This window comes from Rhinoderma darwinii (genome assembly GCF_050947455.1).
Source record: "Rhinoderma darwinii isolate aRhiDar2 chromosome 5 unlocalized genomic scaffold, aRhiDar2.hap1 SUPER_5_unloc_14, whole genome shotgun sequence".
Taxonomy (NCBI): domain Eukaryota; kingdom Metazoa; phylum Chordata; class Amphibia; order Anura; family Rhinodermatidae; genus Rhinoderma; species Rhinoderma darwinii.
The window spans coordinates 323,255-342,328 of NW_027461770.1; the positions used below are offsets into that span (position 1 = coordinate 323,255).

Here is a 19,074-nt window from a genome sequence, read left to right on the forward strand (position 1 = left end):
AGCAAGGAGAAGTTGTCTGTAAAGTTGGTGGATGCCTATTTTCCATTTTGCAGTCCCTTGTCTCCCTCTTGTGGCCTCCTGGAGGCAACTAGCTGTGCAAAAAAAAGACAGCCTGGCGGCCGGCTGTTGCAGTGTTGGCCTCTCAGGCAACACTGAGTGACTGACTGAGCCTCACCGTCTTATATAAAGTTCAGACGGAACTTTGCACGTGTCATAGTGGAGCCCTCAGGATTCCAGAGCCAGCTTTCTGACATCATAATGGGGCCTCAGAGATAAAAGCCTGGGCCCAGGCAGTGTTGGTCAGTGCTGCTCAGCAGGCAGCACTGGACTGGACTGGATTACAGCTGATACAAGGTGTGAAGGAACAAGGGGTGGCTGTGGGCATGCACTTGCTGCCGCTGCCAGTGTTTATCTGCATGGCAGCAGGGCATTTGGGCGTTGCCAGGAAGGCGTTTTTATGTAGATTCCTCCTCTTTCAGCACTGCATTGTGGTGCAAGCAAAAGAAGCAAATCCTGTCTGGCTTCCTCTCCGGCCTTTATTCACCTCCCGTGTAGCTGTGAGTGTGTGAGCCTGCAGGGCCCCATGGAATTGCCTAGAAGTAGGCTGAATCGCTGCAAGGGCTGAACAGCAGTATCGGGCAGGCTCGGGCAACGCGCGGCCCGTTCGGGTTATCGCTTCTCGGCCTTTTGGCTAAGATCAAGTGTAGTATCTGTTCTTATCAGTTTAATATCTGATACGTCCCCTATCTGGGGACCATATATTAAATGGATTTTTAGAACAGGGAGATGGAAATAGAGCTTGCTCTGTCCACTCCACGCATTGACCTGGTATTGCAGTATTTCCAGGACCGGTGCACCCTTTCCTTATGTGTTGACTAAAAGCAGATTCCAAAAGTGTTTTTTGTCTTTGCTATTGTTTCTGTCTTTCTGAAGGGGTCTCCCCTTTTAATCCCATTATTTCAACACCTGTTGGACAATGCATGAGTGATAATGAGCTCATTGATTAAATGCAATTAATGAATAGATTGCCACCTCTTGTTGTGTGTCGTCTGTGTTTCTGTGTTTCCGGCATTTCACATTGGAACACCTCATTCACCTTCCTTGTCTTCTCTCCGCCCTCCCTTTTAGGTAAGTTAAAGAGCTGCACCTGAGCCAGCCACTGATTGATTGATTGATTGATTGATTGATTGATTGATTGATTGATTGATTGATTGATTGATGCAGCACAACAGTCAAATAGTGGAGTGGAGTAGGGGAACAGCAAACAGCCAATAAAGCAGCCCGCCCGCTCGCCTGCCCGCCACAATGGACCTACCTGTGTACACTAGATGGATGTGATGGAATGTACTGTCGTCCCTACATTTCAAGAAGAAGTAAGAATTGCAGTTGCAACAAAGCCTTGCTTGCCTACAAAGAGAGCAGCAATTTGGATTTGTTACTATGTTACCTAGAAGAATAACAAACTGTGCAAGGATGGAGGTTGTAGGAGCAAGGAGAAGTTGTCTGTAAAGTTGGTGGATGCCTATTTTCCATTTTGCAGTCCCTTGTCTCCCTCTTGTGGCCTCCTGGAGGCAACTAGCTGTGCAAAAAAAAGACAGCCTGGCGGCCGGCTGTTGCAGTGTTGCCCTCTCAGGCAACACTGAGTGACTGACTGAGCCTCACCGTCTTATATAAAGTTCAGACGGAACTTTGCACGTGTCATAGTGGAGCCCTCAGGATTCCAGAGCCAGCTTTCTGACATCATAATGGGGCCTCAGAGATAAAAGCCTGGGCCCAGGCAGTGTTGGTCAGTGCTGCTCAGCAGGCAGCACTGGACTGGACTGGATTACAGCTGATACAAGGTGTGAAGGAACAAGGGGTGGCTGTGGGCATGCACTTGCTGCCGCTGCCAGTGTTTATCTGCATGGCAGCAGGGCATTTGGGCGTTGCCAGGAAGGCGTTTTTATGTAGATTCCTCCTCTTTCAGCACTGCATTGTGGTGCAAGCAAAAGAAGCAAATCCTGTCTGGCTTCCTCTCCGGCCTTTATTCACCTCCCGTGTAGCTGTGAGTGTGTGAGCATGCAGGGCCCCATGGAATTGCCTAGAAGTAGGCTGAATCGCTGCAAGGGCTGAACAGCAGTATCGGGCAGGCTCGGGCAACGCGCGGCCCGTTCGGGTTATCGCTTCTCGGCCTTTTGGCTAAGATCAAGTGTAGTATCTGTTCTTATCAGTTTAATATCTGATACGTCCCCTATCTGGGGACCATATATTAAATGGATTTTTAGAACGGGAGATGGAAATAGAGCTTGCTCTGTCCACTCCACGCATTGACCTGGTATTGCAGTATTTCCAGTGCCGGTGCACCCTTTCCTTATGTGTTGACTAAAAGCAGATTCCAAAAGTGTTTTTTGTCTTTGCTATTGTTTCTGTCTTTCTGAAGGGATCTCCCCTTTTAATCCCATTATTTCAACACCTGTTGGACAATGCATGAGTGATAATGAGCTCATTGATTAAATGCAATTAATGAATAGATTGCCACCTCTTGTTGTGTGTCGTCTGTGTTTCTGTGTTTCCGGCATTTCACATTGGAACACCTCATTCACCTTCCTTGTCTTCTCTCCGCCCTCCCTTTTAGGTAAGTTAAAGAGCTGCACCTGAGCCAGCCACTGATTGATTGATTGATTGATTGATTGATTGATTGATTGATTGATTGATTGATTGATTGATTGATTGATTGATGCAGCACAACAGTCAAATAGTGGAGTGGAGTAGGGGAACAGCAAACAGCCAATAAAGCAGCCCGCCCGCTCGCCTGCCCGCCACAATGGACCTACCTGTGTACACTAGATGGATGTGATGGAATGTACTGTCGTCCCTACATTTCAAGAAGAAGTAAGAATTGCAGTTGCAACAAAGCCTTGCTTGCCTACAAAGAGAGCAGCAATTTGGATTTGTTACTATGTTACCTAGAAGAATAACAAACTGTGCAAGGATGGAGGTTGTAGGAGCAAGGAGAAGTTGTCTGTAAAGTTGGTGGATGCCTATTTTCCATTTTGCAGTCCCTTGTCTCCCTCTTGTGGCCTCCTGGAGGCAACTAGCTGTGCAAAAAAAAGACAGCCTGGCGGCCGGCTGTTGCAGTGTTGCCCTCTCAGGCAACACTGAGTGACTGACTGAGCCTCACCGTCTTATATAAAGTTCAGACGGAACTTTGCACGTGTCATAGTGGAGCCCTCAGGATTCCAGAGCCAGCTTTCTGACATCATAATGGGGCCTCAGAGATAAAAGCCTGGGCCCAGGCAGTGTTGGTCAGTGCTGCTCAGCAGGCAGCACTGGACTGGACTGGATTACAGCTGATACAAGGTGTGAAGGAACAAGGGGTGGCTGTGGGCATGCACTTGCTGCCGCTGCCAGTGTTTATCTGCATGGCAGCAGGGCATTTGGGCGTTGCCAGGAAGGCGTTTTTATGTAGATTCCTCCTCTTTCAGCACTGCATTGTGGTGCAAGCAAAAGAAGCAAATCCTGTCTGGCTTCCTCTCCGGCCTTTATTCACCTCCCGTGTAGCTGTGAGTGTGTGAGCCTGCAGGGCCCCATGGAATTGCCTAGAAGTAGGTTGAATCGCTGCAAGGGCTGAACAGCAGTATCGGGCAGGCTCGGGCAACGCGCGGCCCGTTCGGGTTATCGCTTCTCGGCCTTTTGGCTAAGATCAAGTGTAGTATCTGTTCTTATCAGTTTAATATCTGATACGTCCCCTATCTGGGGACCATATATTAAATGGATTTTTAGAACAGGGAGATGGAAATAGAGCTTGCTCTGTCCACTCCACGCATTGACCTGGTATTGCAGTATTTCCAGGACCGGTGCACCCTTTCCTTATGTGTTGACTAAAAGCAGATTCCAAAAGTGTTTTTTGTCTTTGCTATTGTTTCTGTCTTTCTGAAGGGATCTCCCCTTTTAATCCCATTATTTCAACACCTGTTGGACAATGCATGAGTGATAATGAGCTCATTGATTAAATGCAATTAATGAATAGATTGCCACCTCTTGTTGTGTGTCGTCTGTGTTTCTGTGTTTCCGGCATTTCACATTGGAACACCTCATTCACCTTCCTTGTCTTCTCTCCGCCCTCCCTTTTAGGTAAGTTAAAGAGCTGCACCTGAGCCAGCCACTGATTGATTGATTGATTGATTGATTGATTGATTGATTGATTGATTGATTGATTGATGCAGCACAACAGTCAAATAGTGGAGTGGAGTAGGGGAACAGCAAACAGCCAATAAAGCAGCCCGCCCGCTCGCCTGCCCGCCACAATGGACCTACCTGTGTACACTAGATGGATGTGATGGAATGTACTGTCGTCCCTACATTTCAAGAAGAAGTAAGAATTGCAGTTGCAACAAAGCCTTGCTTGCCTACAAAGAGAGCAGCAATTTGGATTTGTTACTATGTTACCTAGAAGAATAACAAACTGTGCAAGGATGGAGGTTGTAGGAGCAAGGAGAAGTTGTCTGTAAAGTTGGTGGATGCCTATTTTCCATTTTGCGGTCCCTTGTCTCCCTCTTGTGGCCTCCTGGAGGCAACTAGCTGTGCAAAAAAAAGACAGCCTGGCGGCCGGCTGTTGCAGTGTTGCCCTCTCAGGCAACACTGAGTGACTGACTGAGCCTCACCGTCTTATATAAAGTTCAGACGGAACTTTGCACGTGTCATAGTGGAGCCCTCAGGATTCCAGAGCCAGCTTTCTGACATCATAATGGGGCCTCAGAGATAAAAGCCTGGGCCCAGGCAGTGTTGGTCAGTGCTGCTCAGCAGGCAGCACTGGACTGGACTGGATTACAGCTGATACAAGGTGTGAAGGAACAAGGGGTGGCTGTGGGCATGCACTTGCTGCCGCTGCCAGTGTTTATCTGCATGGCAGCAGGGCATTTGGGCGTTGCCAGGAAGGCGTTTTTATGTAGATTCCTCCTCTTTCAGCACTGCATTGTGGTGCAAGCAAAAGAAGCAAATCCTGTCTGGCTTCCTCTCCGGCCTTTATTCACCTCCCGTGTAGCTGTGAGTGTGTGAGCCTGCAGGGCCCCATGGAATTGCCTAGAAGTAGGCTGAATCGCTGCAAGGGCTGAACAGCAGTATCGGGCAGGCTCGGGCAACGCGCGGCCCGTTCGGGTTATCGCTTCTCGGCCTTTTGGCTAAGATCAAGTGTAGTATCTGTTCTTATCAGTTTAATATCTGATACGTCCCCTATCTGGGGACCATATATTAAATGGATTTTTAGAACAGGGAGATGGAAATAGAGCTTGCTCTGTCCACTCCACGCATTGACCTGGTATTGCAGTATTTCCAGGACCGGTGCACCCTTTCCTTATGTGTTGACTAAAAGCAGATTCCAAAAGTGTTTTTTGTCTTTGCTATTGTTTCTGTCTTTCTGAAGGGATCTCCCCTTTTAATCCCATTATTTCAACACCTGTTGGACAATGCATGAGTGATAATGAGCTCATTGATTAAATGCAATTAATGAATAGATTGCCACCTCTTGTTGTGTGTCGTCTGTGTTTCTGTGTTTCCGGCATTTCACATTGGAACACCTCATTCACCTTCCTTGTCTTCTCTCCGCCCTCCCTTTTAGGTAAGTTAAAGAGCTGCACCTGAGCCAGCCACTGATTGATTGATTGATTGATTGATTGATTGATTGATTGATTGATTGATTGATGCAGCACAACAGTCAAATAGTGGAGTGGAGTAGGGGAACAGCAAACAGCCAATAAAGCAGCCCGCCCGCTCGCCTGCCCGCCACAATGGACCTACCTGTGTACACTAGATGGATGTGATGGAATGTACTGTCGTCCCTACATTTCAAGAAGAAGTAAGAATTGCAGTTGCAACAAAGCCTTGCTTGCCTACAAAGAGAGCAGCAATTTGGATTTGTTACTATGTTACCTAGAAGAATAACAAACTGTGCAAGGATGGAGGTTGTAGGAGCAAGGAGAAGTTGTCTGTAAAGTTGGTGGATGCCTATTTTTCCATTTTGCAGTCCCTTGTCTCCCTCTTGTGGCCTCCTGGAGGCAACTAGCTGTGCAAAAAAAAGACAGCCTGGCGGCCGGCTGTTGCAGTGTTGCCCTCTCAGGCAACACTGAGTGACTGACTGAGCCTCACCGTCTTATATAAAGTTCAGACGGAACTTTGCACGTGTCATAGTGGAGCCCTCAGGATTCCAGAGCCAGCTTTCTGACATCATAATGGGGCCTCAGAGATAAAAGCCTGGGCCCAGGCAGTGTTGGTCAGTGCTGCTCAGCAGGCAGCACTGGACTGGACTGGATTACAGCTGATACAAGGTGTGAAGGAACAAGGGGTGGCTGTGGGCATGCACTTGCTGCCGCTGCCAGTGTTTATCTGCATGGCAGCAGGGCATTTGGGCGTTGCCAGGAAGGCGTTTTTATGTAGATTCCTCCTCTTTCAGCACTGCATTGTGGTGCAAGCAAAAGAAGCAAATCCTGTCTGGCTTCCTCTCCGGCCTTTATTCACCTCCCGTGTAGCTGTGAGTGTGTGAGCCTGCAGGGCCCCATGGAATTGCCTAGAAGTAGGCTGAATCGCTGCAAGGGCTGAACAGCAGTATCGGGCAGGCTCGGGCAACGCGCGGCCCGTTCGGGTTATCGCTTCTCGGCCTTTTGGCTAAGATCAAGTGTAGTATCTGTTCTTATCAGTTTAATATCTGATACGTCCCCTATCTGGGGACCATATATTAAATGGATTTTTAGAACAGGGAGATGGAAATAGAGCTTGCTCTGTCCACTCCACGCATTGACCTGGTATTGCAGTATTTCCAGGACCGGTGCACCCTTTCCTTATGTGTTGACTAAAAGCAGATTCCAAAAGTGTTTTTTGTCTTTGCTATTGTTTCTGTCTTTCTGAAGGGATCTCCCCTTTTAATCCCATTATTTCAACACCTGTTGGACAATGCATGAGTGATAATGAGCTCATTGATTAAATGCAATTAATGAATAGATTGCCACCTCTTGTTGTGTGTCGTCTGTGTTTCTGTGTTTCCGGCATTTCACATTGGAACACCTCATTCACCTTCCTTGTCTTCTCTCCGCCCTCCCTTTTAGGTAAGTTAAAGAGCTGCACCTGAGCCAGCCACTGATTGATTGATTGATTGATTGATTGATTGATTGATTGATTGATTGATTGATTGATGCAGCACAACAGTCAAATAGTGGAGTGGAGTAGGGGAACAGCAAACAGCCAATAAAGCAGCCCGCCCGCTCGCCTGCCCGCCACAATGGACCTACCTGTGTACACTAGATGGATGTGATGGAATGTACTGTCGTCCCTACATTTCAAGAAGAAGTAAGAATTGCAGTTGCAACAAAGCCTTGCTTGCCTACAAAGAGAGCAGCAATTTGGATTTGTTACTATGTTACCTAGAAGAATAACAAACTGTGCAAGGATGGAGGTTGTAGGAGCAAGGAGAAGTTGTCTGTAAAGTTGGTGGATGCCTATTTTCCATTTTGCAGTCCCTTGTCTCCCTCTTGTGGCCTCCTGGAGGCAACTAGCTGTGCAAAAAAAAGACAGCCTGGCGGCCGGCTGTTGCAGTGTTGCCCTCTCAGGCAACACTGAGTGACTGACTGAGCCTCACCGTCTTATATAAAGTTCAGACGGAACTTTGCACGTGTCATAGTGGAGCCCTCAGGATTCCAGAGCCAGCTTTCTGACATCATAATGGGGCCTCAGAGATAAAAGCCTGGGCCCAGGCAGTGTTGGTCAGTGCTGCTCAGCAGGCAGCACTGGACTGGACTGGATTACAGCTGATACAAGGTGTGAAGGAACAAGGGGTGGCTGTGGGCATGCACTTGCTGCCGCTGCCAGTGTTTATCTGCATGGCAGCAGGGCATTTGGGCGTTGCCAGGAAGGCGTTTTTATGTAGATTCCTCCTCTTTCAGCACTGCATTGTGGTGCAAGCAAAAGAAGCAAATCCTGTCTGGCTTCCTCTCCGGCCTTTATTCACCTCCCGTGTAGCTGTGAGTGTGTGAGCCTGCAGGGCCCCATGGAATTGCCTAGAAGTAGGCTGAATCGCTGCAAGGGCTGAACAGCAGTATCGGGCAGGCTCGGGCAACGCGCGGCCCGTTCGGGTTATCGCTTCTCGGCCTTTTGGCTAAGATCAAGTGTAGTATCTGTTCTTATCAGTTTAATATCTGATACGTCCCCTATCTGGGGACCATATATTAAATGGATTTTTAGAACAGGGAGATGGAAATAGAGCTTGCTCTGTCCACTCCACGCATTGACCTGGTATTGCAGTATTTCCAGGACCGGTGCACCCTTTCCTTATGTGTTGACTAAAAGCAGATTCCAAAAGTGTTTTTTGTCTTTGCTATTGTTTCTGTCTTTCTGAAGGGATCTCCCCTTTTAATCCCATTATTTCAACACCTGTTGGACAATGCATGAGTGATAATGAGCTCATTGATTAAATGCAATTAATGAATAGATTGCCACCTCTTGTTGTGTGTCGTCTGTGTTTCTGTGTTTCCGGCATTTCACATTGGAACACCTCATTCACCTTCCTTGTCTTCTCTCCGCCCTCCCTTTTAGGTAAGTTAAAGAGCTGCACCTGAGCCAGCCACTGATTGATTGATTGATTGATTGATTGATGCAGCACAACAGTCAAATAGTGGAGTGGAGTAGGGGAACAGCAAACAGCCAATAAAGCAGCCCGCCCGCTCGCCTGCCCGCCACAATGGACCTACCTGTGTACACTAGATGGATGTGATGGAATGTACTGTCGTCCCTACATTTCAAGAAGAAGTAAGAATTGCAGTTGCAACAAAGCCTTGCTTGCCTACAAAGAGAGCAGCAATTTGGATTTGTTACTATGTTACCTAGAAGAATAACAAACTGTGCAAGGATGGAGGTTGTAGGAGCAAGGAGAAGTTGTCTGTAAAGTTGGTGGATGCCTATTTTCCATTTTGCAGTCCCTTGTCTCCCTCTTGTGGCCTCCTGGAGGCAACTAGCTGTGCAAAAAAAAGACAGCCTGGCGGCCGGCTGTTGCAGTGTTGCCCTCTCAGGCAACACTGAGTGACTGACTGAGCCTCACCGTCTTATATAAAGTTCAGACGGAACTTTGCACGTGTCATAGTGGAGCCCTCAGGATTCCAGAGCCAGCTTTCTGACATCATAATGGGGCCTCAGAGATAAAAGCCTGGGCCCAGGCAGTGTTGGTCAGTGCTGCTCAGCAGGCAGCACTGGACTGGACTGGATTACAGCTGATACAAGGTGTGAAGGAACAAGGGGTGGCTGTGGGCATGCACTTGCTGCCGCTGCCAGTGTTTATCTGCATGGCAGCAGGGCATTTGGGCGTTGCCAGGAAGGCGTTTTTATGTAGATTCCTCCTCTTTCAGCACTGCATTGTGGTGCAAGCAAAAGAAGCAAATCCTGTCTGGCTTCCTCTCCGGCCTTTATTCACCTCCCGTGTAGCTGTGAGTGTGTGAGCCTGCAGGGCCCCATGGAATTGCCTAGAAGTAGGCTGAATCGCTGCAAGGGCTGAACAGCAGTATCGGGCAGGCTCGGGCAACGCGCGGCCCGTTCGGGTTATCGCTTCTCGGCCTTTTGGCTAAGATCAAGTGTAGTATCTGTTCTTATCAGTTTAATATCTGATACGTCCCCTATCTGGGGACCATATATTAAATGGATTTTTAGAACAGGGAGATGGAAATAGAGCTTGCTCTGTCCACTCCACGCATTGACCTGGTATTGCAGTATTTCCAGGACCGGTGCACCCTTTCCTTATGTGTTGACTAAAAGCAGATTCCAAAAGTGTTTTTTGTCTTTGCTATTGTTTCTGTCTTTCTGAAGGGATCTCCCCTTTTAATCCCATTATTTCAACACCTGTTGGACAATGCATGAGTGATAATGAGCTCATTGATTAAATGCAATTAATGAATAGATTGCCACCTCTTGTTGTGTGTCGTCTGTGTTTCTGTGTTTCCGGCATTTCACATTGGAACACCTCATTCACCTTCCTTGTCTTCTCTCCGCCCTCCCTTTTAGGTAAGTTAAAGAGCTGCACCTGAGCCAGCCACTGATTGATTGATTGATTGATTGATTGATTGATTGATTGATTGATTGATTGATTGATGCAGCACAACAGTCAAATAGTGGAGTGGAGTAGGGGAACAGCAAACAGCCAATAAAGCAGCCCGCCCGCTCGCCTGCCCGCCACAATGGACCTACCTGTGTACACTAGATGGATGTGATGGAATGTACTGTCGTCCCTACATTTCAAGAAGAAGTAAGAATTGCAGTTGCAACAAAGCCTTGCTTGCCTACAAAGAGAGCAGCAATTTGGATTTGTTACTATGTTACCTAGAAGAATAACAAACTGTGCAAGGATGGAGGTTGTAGGAGCAAGGAGAAGTTGTCTGTAAAGTTGGTGGATGCCTATTTTCCATTTTGCAGTCCCTTGTCTCCCTCTTGTGGCCTCCTGGAGGCAACTAGCTGTGCAAAAAAAAGACAGCCTGGCGGCCGGCTGTTGCAGTGTTGCCCTCTCAGGCAACACTGAGTGACTGACTGAGCCTCACCGTCTTATATAAAGTTCAGACGGAACTTTGCACGTGTCATAGTGGAGCCCTCAGGATTCCAGAGCCAGCTTTCTGACATCATAATGGGGCCTCAGAGATAAAAGCCTGGGCCCAGGCAGTGTTGGTCAGTGCTGCTCAGCAGGCAGCACTGGACTGGACTGGATTACAGCTGATACAAGGTGTGAAGGAACAAGGGGTGGCTGTGGGCATGCACTTGCTGCCGCTGCCAGTGTTTATCTGCATGGCAGCAGGGCATTTGGGCGTTGCCAGGAAGGCGTTTTTATGTAGATTCCTCCTCTTTCAGCACTGCATTGTGGTGCAAGCAAAAGAAGCAAATCCTGTCTGGCTTCCTCTCCGGCCTTTATTCACCTCCCGTGTAGCTGTGAGTGTGTGAGCCTGCAGGGCCCCATGGAATTGCCTAGAAGTAGGCTGAATCGCTGCAAGGGCTGAACAGCAGTATCGGGCAGGCTCGGGCAACGCGCGGCCCGTTCGGGTTATCGCTTCTCGGCCTTTTGGCTAAGATCAAGTGTAGTATCTGTTCTTATCAGTTTAATATCTGATACGTCCCCTATCTGGGGACCATATATTAAATGGATTTTTAGAACAGGGAGATGGAAATAGAGCTTGCTCTGTCCACTCCACGCATTGACCTGGTATTGCAGTATTTCCAGGACCGGTGCACCCTTTCCTTATGTGTTGACTAAAAGCAGATTCCAAAAGTGTTTTTTGTCTTTGCTATTGTTTCTGTCTTTCTGAAGGGATCTCCCCTTTTAATCCCATTATTTCAACACCTGTTGGACAATGCATGAGTGATAATGAGCTCATTGATTAAATGCAATTAATGAATAGATTGCCACCTCTTGTTGTGTGTCGTCTGTGTTTCTGTGTTTCCGGCATTTCACATTGGAACACCTCATTCACCTTCCTTGTCTTCTCTCCGCCCTCCCTTTTAGGTAAGTTAAAGAGCTGCACCTGAGCCAGCCACTGATTGATTGATTGATTGATTGATTGATTGATTGATTGATTGATTGATTGATTGATGCAGCACAACAGTCAAATAGTGGAGTGGAGTAGGGGAACAGCAAACAGCCAATAAAGCAGCCCGCCCGCTCGCCTGCCCGCCACAATGGACCTACCTGTGTACACTAGATGGATGTGATGGAATGTACTGTCGTCCCTACATTTCAAGAAGAAGTAAGAATTGCAGTTGCAACAAAGCCTTGCTTGCCTACAAAGAGAGCAGCAATTTGGATTTGTTACTATGTTACCTAGAAGAATAACAAACTGTGCAAGGATGGAGGTTGTAGGAGCAAGGAGAAGTTGTCTGTAAAGTTGGTGGATGCCTATTTTCCATTTTGCAGTCCCTTGTCTCCCTCTTGTGGCCTCCTGGAGGCAACTAGCTGTGCAAAAAAAAGACAGCCTGGCGGCCGGCTGTTGCAGTGTTGCCCTCTCAGGCAACACTGAGTGACTGACTGAGCCTCACCGTCTTATATAAAGTTCAGACGGAACTTTGCACGTGTCATAGTGGAGCCCTCAGGATTCCAGAGCCAGCTTTCTGACATCATAATGGGGCCTCAGAGATAAAAGCCTGGGCCCAGGCAGTGTTGGTCAGTGCTGCTCAGCAGGCAGCACTGGACTGGACTGGATTACAGCTGATACAAGGTGTGAAGGAACAAGGGGTGGCTGTGGGCATGCACTTGCTGCCGGGCATGCACTTGCTGCCGCTGCCAGTGTTTATCTGCATGGCAGCAGGGCATTTGGGCGTTGCCAGGAAGGCGTTTTTATGTAGATTCCTCCTCTTTCAGCACTGCATTGTGGTGCAAGCAAAAGAAGCAAATCCTGTCTGGCTTCCTCTCCGGCCTTTATTCACCTCCCGTGTAGCTGTGAGTGTGTGAGCCTGCAGGGCCCCATGGAATTGCCTAGAAGTAGGCTGAATCGCTGCAAGGGCTGAACAGCAGTATCGGGCAGGCTCGGGCAACGCGCGGCCCGTTCGGGTTATCGCTTCTCGGCCTTTTGGCTAAGATCAAGTGTAGTATCTGTTCTTATCAGTTTAATATCTGATACGTCCCCTATCTGGGGACCATATATTAAATGGATTTTTAGAACAGGGAGATGGAAATAGAGCTTGCTCTGTCCACTCCACGCATTGACCTGGTATTGCAGTATTTCCAGGACCGGTGCACCCTTTCCTTATGTGTTGACTAAAAGCAGATTCCAAAAGTGTTTTTTGTCTTTGCTATTGTTTCTGTCTTTCTGAAGGGATCTCCCCTTTTAATCCCATTATTTCAACACCTGTTGGACAATGCATGAGTGATAATGAGCTCATTGATTAAATGCAATTAATGAATAGATTGCCACCTCTTGTTGTGTGTCGTCTGTGTTTCTGTGTTTCCGGCATTTCACATTGGAACACCTCATTCACCTTCCTTGTCTTCTCTCCGCCCTCCCTTTTAGGTAAGTTAAAGAGCTGCACCTGAGCCAGCCACTGATTGATTGATTGATTGATTGATTGATTGATTGATGCAGCACAACAGTCAAATAGTGGAGTGGAGTAGGGGAACAGCAAACAGCCAATAAAGCAGCCCGCCCGCTCGCCTGCCCGCCACAATGGACCTACCTGTGTACACTAGATGGATGTGATGGAATGTACTGTCGTCCCTACATTTCAAGAAGAAGTAAGAATTGCAGTTGCAACAAAGCCTTGCTTGCCTACAAAGAGAGCAGCAATTTGGATTTGTTACTATGTTACCTAGAAGAATAACAAACTGTGCAAGGATGGAGGTTGTAGGAGCAAGGAGAAGTTGTCTGTAAAGTTGGTGGATGCCTATTTTCCATTTTGCAGTCCCTTGTCTCCCTCTTGTGGCCTCCTGGAGGCAACTAGCTGTGCAAAAAAAAGACAGCCTGGCGGCCGGCTGTTGCAGTGTTGCCCTCTCAGGCAACACTGAGTGACTGACTGAGCCTCACCGTCTTATATAAAGTTCAGACGGAACTTTGCACGTGTCATAGTGGAGCCCTCAGGATTCCAGAGCCAGCTTTCTGACATCATAATGGGGCCTCAGAGATAAAAGCCTGGGCCCAGGCAGTGTTGGTCAGTGCTGCTCAGCAGGCAGCACTGGACTGGACTGGATTACAGCTGATACAAGGTGTGAAGGAACAAGGGGTGGCTGTGGGCATGCACTTGCTGCCGCTGCCAGTGTTTATCTGCATGGCAGCAGGGCATTTGGGCGTTGCCAGGAAGGCGTTTTTATGTAGATTCCTCCTCTTTCAGCACTGCATTGTGGTGCAAGCAAAAGAAGCAAATCCTGTCTGGCTTCCTCTCCGGCCTTTATTCACCTCCCGTGTAGCTGTGAGTGTGTGAGCCTGCAGGGCCCCATGGAATTGCCTAGAAGTAGGCTGAATCGCTGCAAGGGCTGAACAGCAGTATCGGGCAGGCTCGGGCAACGCGCGGCCCGTTCGGGTTATCGCTTCTCGGCCTTTTGGCTAAGATCAAGTGTAGTATCTGTTCTTATCAGTTTAATATCTGATACGTCCCCTATCTGGGGACCATATATTAAATGGATTTTTAGAACAGGGAGATGGAAATAGAGCTTGCTCTGTCCACTCCACGCATTGACCTGGTATTGCAGTATTTCCAGGACCGGTGCACCCTTTCCTTATGTGTTGACTAAAAGCAGATTCCAAAAGTGTTTTTTGTCTTTGCTATTGTTTCTGTCTTTCTGAAGGGATCTCCCCTTTTAATCCCATTATTTCAACACCTGTTGGACAATGCATGAGTGATAATGAGCTCATTGATTAAATGCAATTAATGAATAGATTGCCACCTCTTGTTGTGTGTCGTCTGTGTTTCTGTGTTTCCGGCATTTCACATTGGAACACCTCATTCACCTTCCTTGTCTTCTCTCCGCCCTCCCTTTTAGGTAAGTTAAAGAGCTGCACCTGAGCCAGCCACTGATTGATTGATTGATTGATTGATTGATTGATTGATTGATTGATTGATGCAGCACAACAGTCAAATAGTGGAGTGGAGTAGGGGAACAGCAAACAGCCAATAAAGCAGCCCGCCCGCTCGCCTGCCCGCCACAATGGACCTACCTGTGTACACTAGATGGATGTGATGGAATGTACTGTCGTCCCTACATTTCAAGAAGAAGTAAGAATTGCAGTTGCAACAAAGCCTTGCTTGCCTACAAAGAGAGCAGCAATTTGGATTTGTTACTATGTTACCTAGAAGAATAACAAACTGTGCAAGGATGGAGGTTGTAGGAGCAAGGAGAAGTTGTCTGTAAAGTTGGTGGATGCCTATTTTCCATTTTGCAGTCCCTTGTCTCCCTCTTGTGGCCTCCTGGAGGCAACTAGCTGTGCAAAAAAAAGACAGCCTGGCGGCCGGCTGTTGCAGTGTTGCCCTCTCAGGCAACACTGAGTGACTGACTGAGCCTCACCGTCTTATATAAAGTTCAGACGGAACTTTGCACGTGTCATAGTGGAGCCCTCAGGATTCCAGAGCCAGCTTTCTGACATCATAATGGGGCCTCAGAGATAAAAGCCTGGGCCCAGGCAGTGTTGGTCAGTGCTGCTCAGCAGGCAGCACTGGACTGGACTGGATTACAGCTGATACAAGGTGTGAAGGAACAAGGGGTGGCTGTGGGCATGCACTTGCTGCCGCTGCCAGTGTTTATCTGCATGGCAGCAGGGCATTTGGGCGTTGCCAGGAAGGCGTTTTTATGTAGATTCCTCCTCTTTCAGCACTGCATTGTGGTGCAAGCAAAAGAAGCAAATCCTGTCTGGCTTCCTCTCCGGCCTTTATTCACCTCCCGTGTAGCTGTGAGTGTGTGAGCCTGCAGGGCCCCATGGAATTGCCTAGAAGTAGGCTGAATCGCTGCAAGGGCTGAACAGCAGTATCGGGCAGGCTCGGGCAACGCGCGGCCCGTTCGGGTTATCGCTTCTCGGCCTTTTGGCTAAGATCAAGTGTAGTATCTGTTCTTATCAGTTTAATATCTGATACGTCCCCTATCTGGGGACCATATATTAAATGGATTTTTAGAACAGGGAGATGGAAATAGAGCTTGCTCTGTCCACTCCACGCATTGACCTGGTATTGCAGTATTTCCAGGACCGGTGCACCCTTTCCTTATGTGTTGACTAAAAGCAGATTCCAAAAGTGTTTTTTGTCTTTGCTATTGTTTCTGTCTTTCTGAAGGGATCTCCCCTTTTAATCCCATTATTTCAACACCTGTTGGACAATGCATGAGTGATAATGAGCTCATTGATTAAATGCAATTAATGAATAGATTGCCACCTCTTGTTGTGTGTCGTCTGTGTTTCTGTGTTTCCGGCATTTCACATTGGAACACCTCATTCACCTTCCTTGTCTTCTCTCCGCCCTCCCTTTTAGGTAAGTTAAAGAGCTGCACCTGAGCCAGCCACTGATTGATTGATTGATTGATTGATTGATTGATTGATTGATTGATTGATTGATGCAGCACAACAGTCAAATAGTGGAGTGGAGTAGGGGAACAGCAAACAGCCAATAAAGCAGCCCGCCCGCTCGCCTGCCCGCCACAATGGACCTACCTGTGTACACTAGATGGATGTGATGGAATGTACTGTCGTCCCTACATTTCAAGAAGAAGTAAGAATTGCAGTTGCAACAAAGCCTTGCTTGCCTACAAAGAGAGCAGCAATTTGGATTTGTTACTATGTTACCTAGAAGAATAACAAACTGTGCAAGGATGGAGGTTGTAGGAGCAAGGAGAAGTTGTCTGTAAAGTTGGTGGATGCCTATTTTCCATTTTGCAGTCCCTTGTCTCCCTCTTGTGGCCTCCTGGAGGCAACTAGCTGTGCAAAAAAAAGACAGCCTGGCGGCCGGCTGTTGCAGTGTTGCCCTCTCAGGCAACACTGAGTGACTGACTGAGCCTCACCGTCTTATATAAAGTTCAGACGGAACTTTGCACGTGTCATAGTGGAGCCCTCAGGATTCCAGAGCCAGCTTTCTGACATCATAATGGGGCCTCAGAGATAAAAGCCTGGGCCCAGGCAGTGTTGGTCAGTGCTGCTCAGCAGGCAGCACTGGACTGGACTGGATTACAGCTGATACAAGGTGTGAAGGAACAAGGGGTGGCTGTGGGCATGCACTTGCTGCCGCTGCCAGTGTTTATCTGCATGGCAGCAGGGCATTTGGGCGTTGCCAGGAAGGCGTTTTTATGTAGATTCCTCCTCTTTCAGCACTGCATTGTGGTGCAAGCAAAAGAAGCAAATCCTGTCTGGCTTCCTCTCCGGCCTTTATTCACCTCCCGTGTAGCTGTGAGTGTGTGAGCCTGCAGGGCCCCATGGAATTGCCTAGAAGTAGGCTGAATCGCTGCAAGGGCTGAACAGCAGTATCGGGCAGGCTCGGGCAACGCGCGGCCCGTTCGGGTTATCGCTTCTCGGCCTTTTGGCTAAGATCAAGTGTAGTATCTGTTCTTATCAGTTTAATATCTGATACGTCCCCTATCTGGGGACCATATATTAAATGGATTTTTAGAACAGGGAGATGGAAATAGAGCTTGCTCTGTCCACTCCACGCATTGACCTGGTATTGCAGTATTTCCAGGACCGGTGCACCCTTTCCTTATGTGTTGACTAAAAGCAGATTCCAAAAGTGTTTTTTGTCTTTGCTATTGTTTCTGTCTTTCTGAAGGGATCTCCCCTTTTAATCCCATTATTTCAACACCTGTTGGACAATGCATGAGTGATAATGAGCTCATTGATTAAATGCAATTAATGAATAGATTGCCACCTCTTGTTGTGTGTCGTCTGTGTTTCTGTGTTTCCGGCATTTCACATTGGAACACCTCATTCACCTTCCTTGTCTTCTCTCCGCCCTCCCTTTTAGGTAAGTTAAAGAGCTGCACCTGAGCCAGCCACTGATTGATTGATTGATTGATTGATTGATTGATTGATGCAGCACAACAGTCAAATAGTGGAGTGGAGTAGGGGAACAGCAAACAGCCAATAAAGCAGCCCGCCCGCTCGCCTGCCCGCCACAATGGACCTACCTGTGTACACTAGATGGATGTGATGGAATGTACTGTCGTCCCTACATTTCAAGAAGAAGTAAGAATTGCAGTTGCAACAAAGCCTTGCTTGCCTACAAAGAGAGCAGCAATTTGGATTTGTTACTATGTTACCTAGAAGAATAACAAACTGTGCAAGGATGGAGGTTGTAGGAGCAAGGAGAAGTTGTCTGTAAAGTTGGTGGATGCCTATTTTCCATTTTGCAGTCCCTTGTCTCCCTCTTGTGGCCTCCTGGAGGCAACTAGCTGTGCAAAAAAAAGACAGCCTGGCGGCCGGCTGTTGCAGTGTTGCCCTCTCAGGCAACACTGAGTGACTGACTGAGCCTCACCGTCTTATATAAAGTTCAGACGGAACTTTGCACGTGTCATAGTGGAGCCCTCAGGATTCCAGAGCCAGCTTTCTGACATCATAATGGGGCCTCAGAGATAAAAGCCTGGGCCCAGGCAGTGTTGGTCAGTGCTGCTCAGCAGGCAGCACTGGACTGGACTGGATTACAGCTGATACAAGGTGTGAAGGAACAAGGGGTGGCTGTGGGCATGCACTTGCTGCCGCTGCCAGTGTTTATCTGCATGGCAGCAGGGCATTTGGGCGTTGCCAGGAAGGCGTTTTTATGTAGATTCCTCCTCTTTCAGCACTGCATTGTGGTGCAAGCAAAAGAAGCAAATCCTGTCTGGCTTCCTCTCCGGCCTTTATTCACCTCCCGTGTAGCTGTGAGTGTGTGAGCCTGCAGGGCCCCATGGAATTGCCTAGAAGTAGGCTGAATCGCTGCAAGGGCTGAACAGCAGTATCGGGCAGGCTCGGGCAACGCGCGGCCCGTTCGGGTTATCGCTTCTCGGCCTTTTGGCTAAGATCAAGTGTAGTATCTGTTCTTATCAGTTTAATATCTGATACGTCCCCTATCTGGGGACCATATATCAAATGGATTTTTAGAACAGGGAGATGGAAATAGAGCTTGCTCTGTCCACTCCACGCATTGACCTGGTATTGCAGTATTTCCAGGACCGGTGCACCCTTTCCTTATGTGTTGACTAAAAGCAGATTCCAAAAGTGTTTTTTGTCTTTGCTATTGTTTCTGTCTTTCTGAAGGGATCTCCCCTTTTAATCCCATTATTTCAACACCTGTTGGACAATGCATGAGTGATAATGAGCTCATTGATTAAATGCAATTAATGAATAGATTGCCACCTCTTGTTGTGTGTCGTCTGTGTTTCTGTGTTTCCGGCATTTCACATTGGAACACCTCATTCACCTTCCTTGTCTTCTCTCCGCCCTCCCTTTTAGGTAAGTTAAAGAGCTGCACCTGAGCCAGCCACTGATTGATTGATTGATTGATTGATTGATTGATTGATTGATTGATTGATGCAGCACAACAGTCAAATAGTGGAGTGGAGTAGGGGAACAGCAAACAGCCAATAAAGCAGCCCGCCCGCTCGCCTGCCCGCCACAATGGACCTACCTGTGTACACTAGATGGATGT

The 19,074-nt window shown here is 47.9% G+C and overlaps 13 non-coding genes across 13 annotated transcripts; all 13 read left to right on the forward strand.

Moving 5' to 3' along the window:
- Positions 1-671: 671 nt before the first annotated feature.
- Positions 672-862, forward strand: LOC142685543 (U2 spliceosomal RNA). Its single transcript, XR_012855013.1, has one exon. It is a non-coding gene; the product is annotated as a U2 spliceosomal RNA (small nuclear RNA).
- A 1,296-nt stretch (positions 863-2,158) lies between these two features.
- LOC142685644 (U2 spliceosomal RNA) lies at positions 2,159-2,348 on the forward strand. The gene has a single exon (XR_012855105.1). It is a non-coding gene; the product is annotated as a U2 spliceosomal RNA (small nuclear RNA).
- A 1,308-nt stretch (positions 2,349-3,656) lies between these two features.
- Positions 3,657-3,847, forward strand: LOC142685544 (U2 spliceosomal RNA). Its single transcript, XR_012855014.1, has one exon. It is a non-coding gene; the product is annotated as a U2 spliceosomal RNA (small nuclear RNA).
- Positions 3,848-5,139: 1,292 nt separating this feature from the next.
- On the forward strand, positions 5,140-5,330 carry LOC142685545 (U2 spliceosomal RNA). The gene has a single exon (XR_012855015.1). It is a non-coding gene; the product is annotated as a U2 spliceosomal RNA (small nuclear RNA).
- A 1,289-nt stretch (positions 5,331-6,619) lies between these two features.
- On the forward strand, positions 6,620-6,810 carry LOC142685546 (U2 spliceosomal RNA). The gene has a single exon (XR_012855016.1). It is a non-coding gene; the product is annotated as a U2 spliceosomal RNA (small nuclear RNA).
- Positions 6,811-8,102: 1,292 nt separating this feature from the next.
- LOC142685547 (U2 spliceosomal RNA) lies at positions 8,103-8,293 on the forward strand. Its single transcript, XR_012855017.1, has one exon. It is a non-coding gene; the product is annotated as a U2 spliceosomal RNA (small nuclear RNA).
- Positions 8,294-9,557: 1,264 nt separating this feature from the next.
- Positions 9,558-9,748, forward strand: LOC142685548 (U2 spliceosomal RNA). Its single transcript, XR_012855018.1, has one exon. It is a non-coding gene; the product is annotated as a U2 spliceosomal RNA (small nuclear RNA).
- A 1,292-nt stretch (positions 9,749-11,040) lies between these two features.
- On the forward strand, positions 11,041-11,231 carry LOC142685549 (U2 spliceosomal RNA). Its single transcript, XR_012855019.1, has one exon. It is a non-coding gene; the product is annotated as a U2 spliceosomal RNA (small nuclear RNA).
- Positions 11,232-12,541: 1,310 nt separating this feature from the next.
- Positions 12,542-12,732, forward strand: LOC142685551 (U2 spliceosomal RNA). Its single transcript, XR_012855020.1, has one exon. It is a non-coding gene; the product is annotated as a U2 spliceosomal RNA (small nuclear RNA).
- A 1,272-nt stretch (positions 12,733-14,004) lies between these two features.
- On the forward strand, positions 14,005-14,195 carry LOC142685552 (U2 spliceosomal RNA). The gene has a single exon (XR_012855021.1). It is a non-coding gene; the product is annotated as a U2 spliceosomal RNA (small nuclear RNA).
- A 1,284-nt stretch (positions 14,196-15,479) lies between these two features.
- Positions 15,480-15,670, forward strand: LOC142685553 (U2 spliceosomal RNA). Its single transcript, XR_012855022.1, has one exon. It is a non-coding gene; the product is annotated as a U2 spliceosomal RNA (small nuclear RNA).
- Positions 15,671-16,958: 1,288 nt separating this feature from the next.
- LOC142685555 (U2 spliceosomal RNA) lies at positions 16,959-17,149 on the forward strand. The gene has a single exon (XR_012855024.1). It is a non-coding gene; the product is annotated as a U2 spliceosomal RNA (small nuclear RNA).
- Positions 17,150-18,421: 1,272 nt separating this feature from the next.
- LOC142685624 (U2 spliceosomal RNA) lies at positions 18,422-18,612 on the forward strand. Its single transcript, XR_012855087.1, has one exon. It is a non-coding gene; the product is annotated as a U2 spliceosomal RNA (small nuclear RNA).
- The last annotated feature ends 462 nt before the right edge of the window (positions 18,613-19,074 follow it).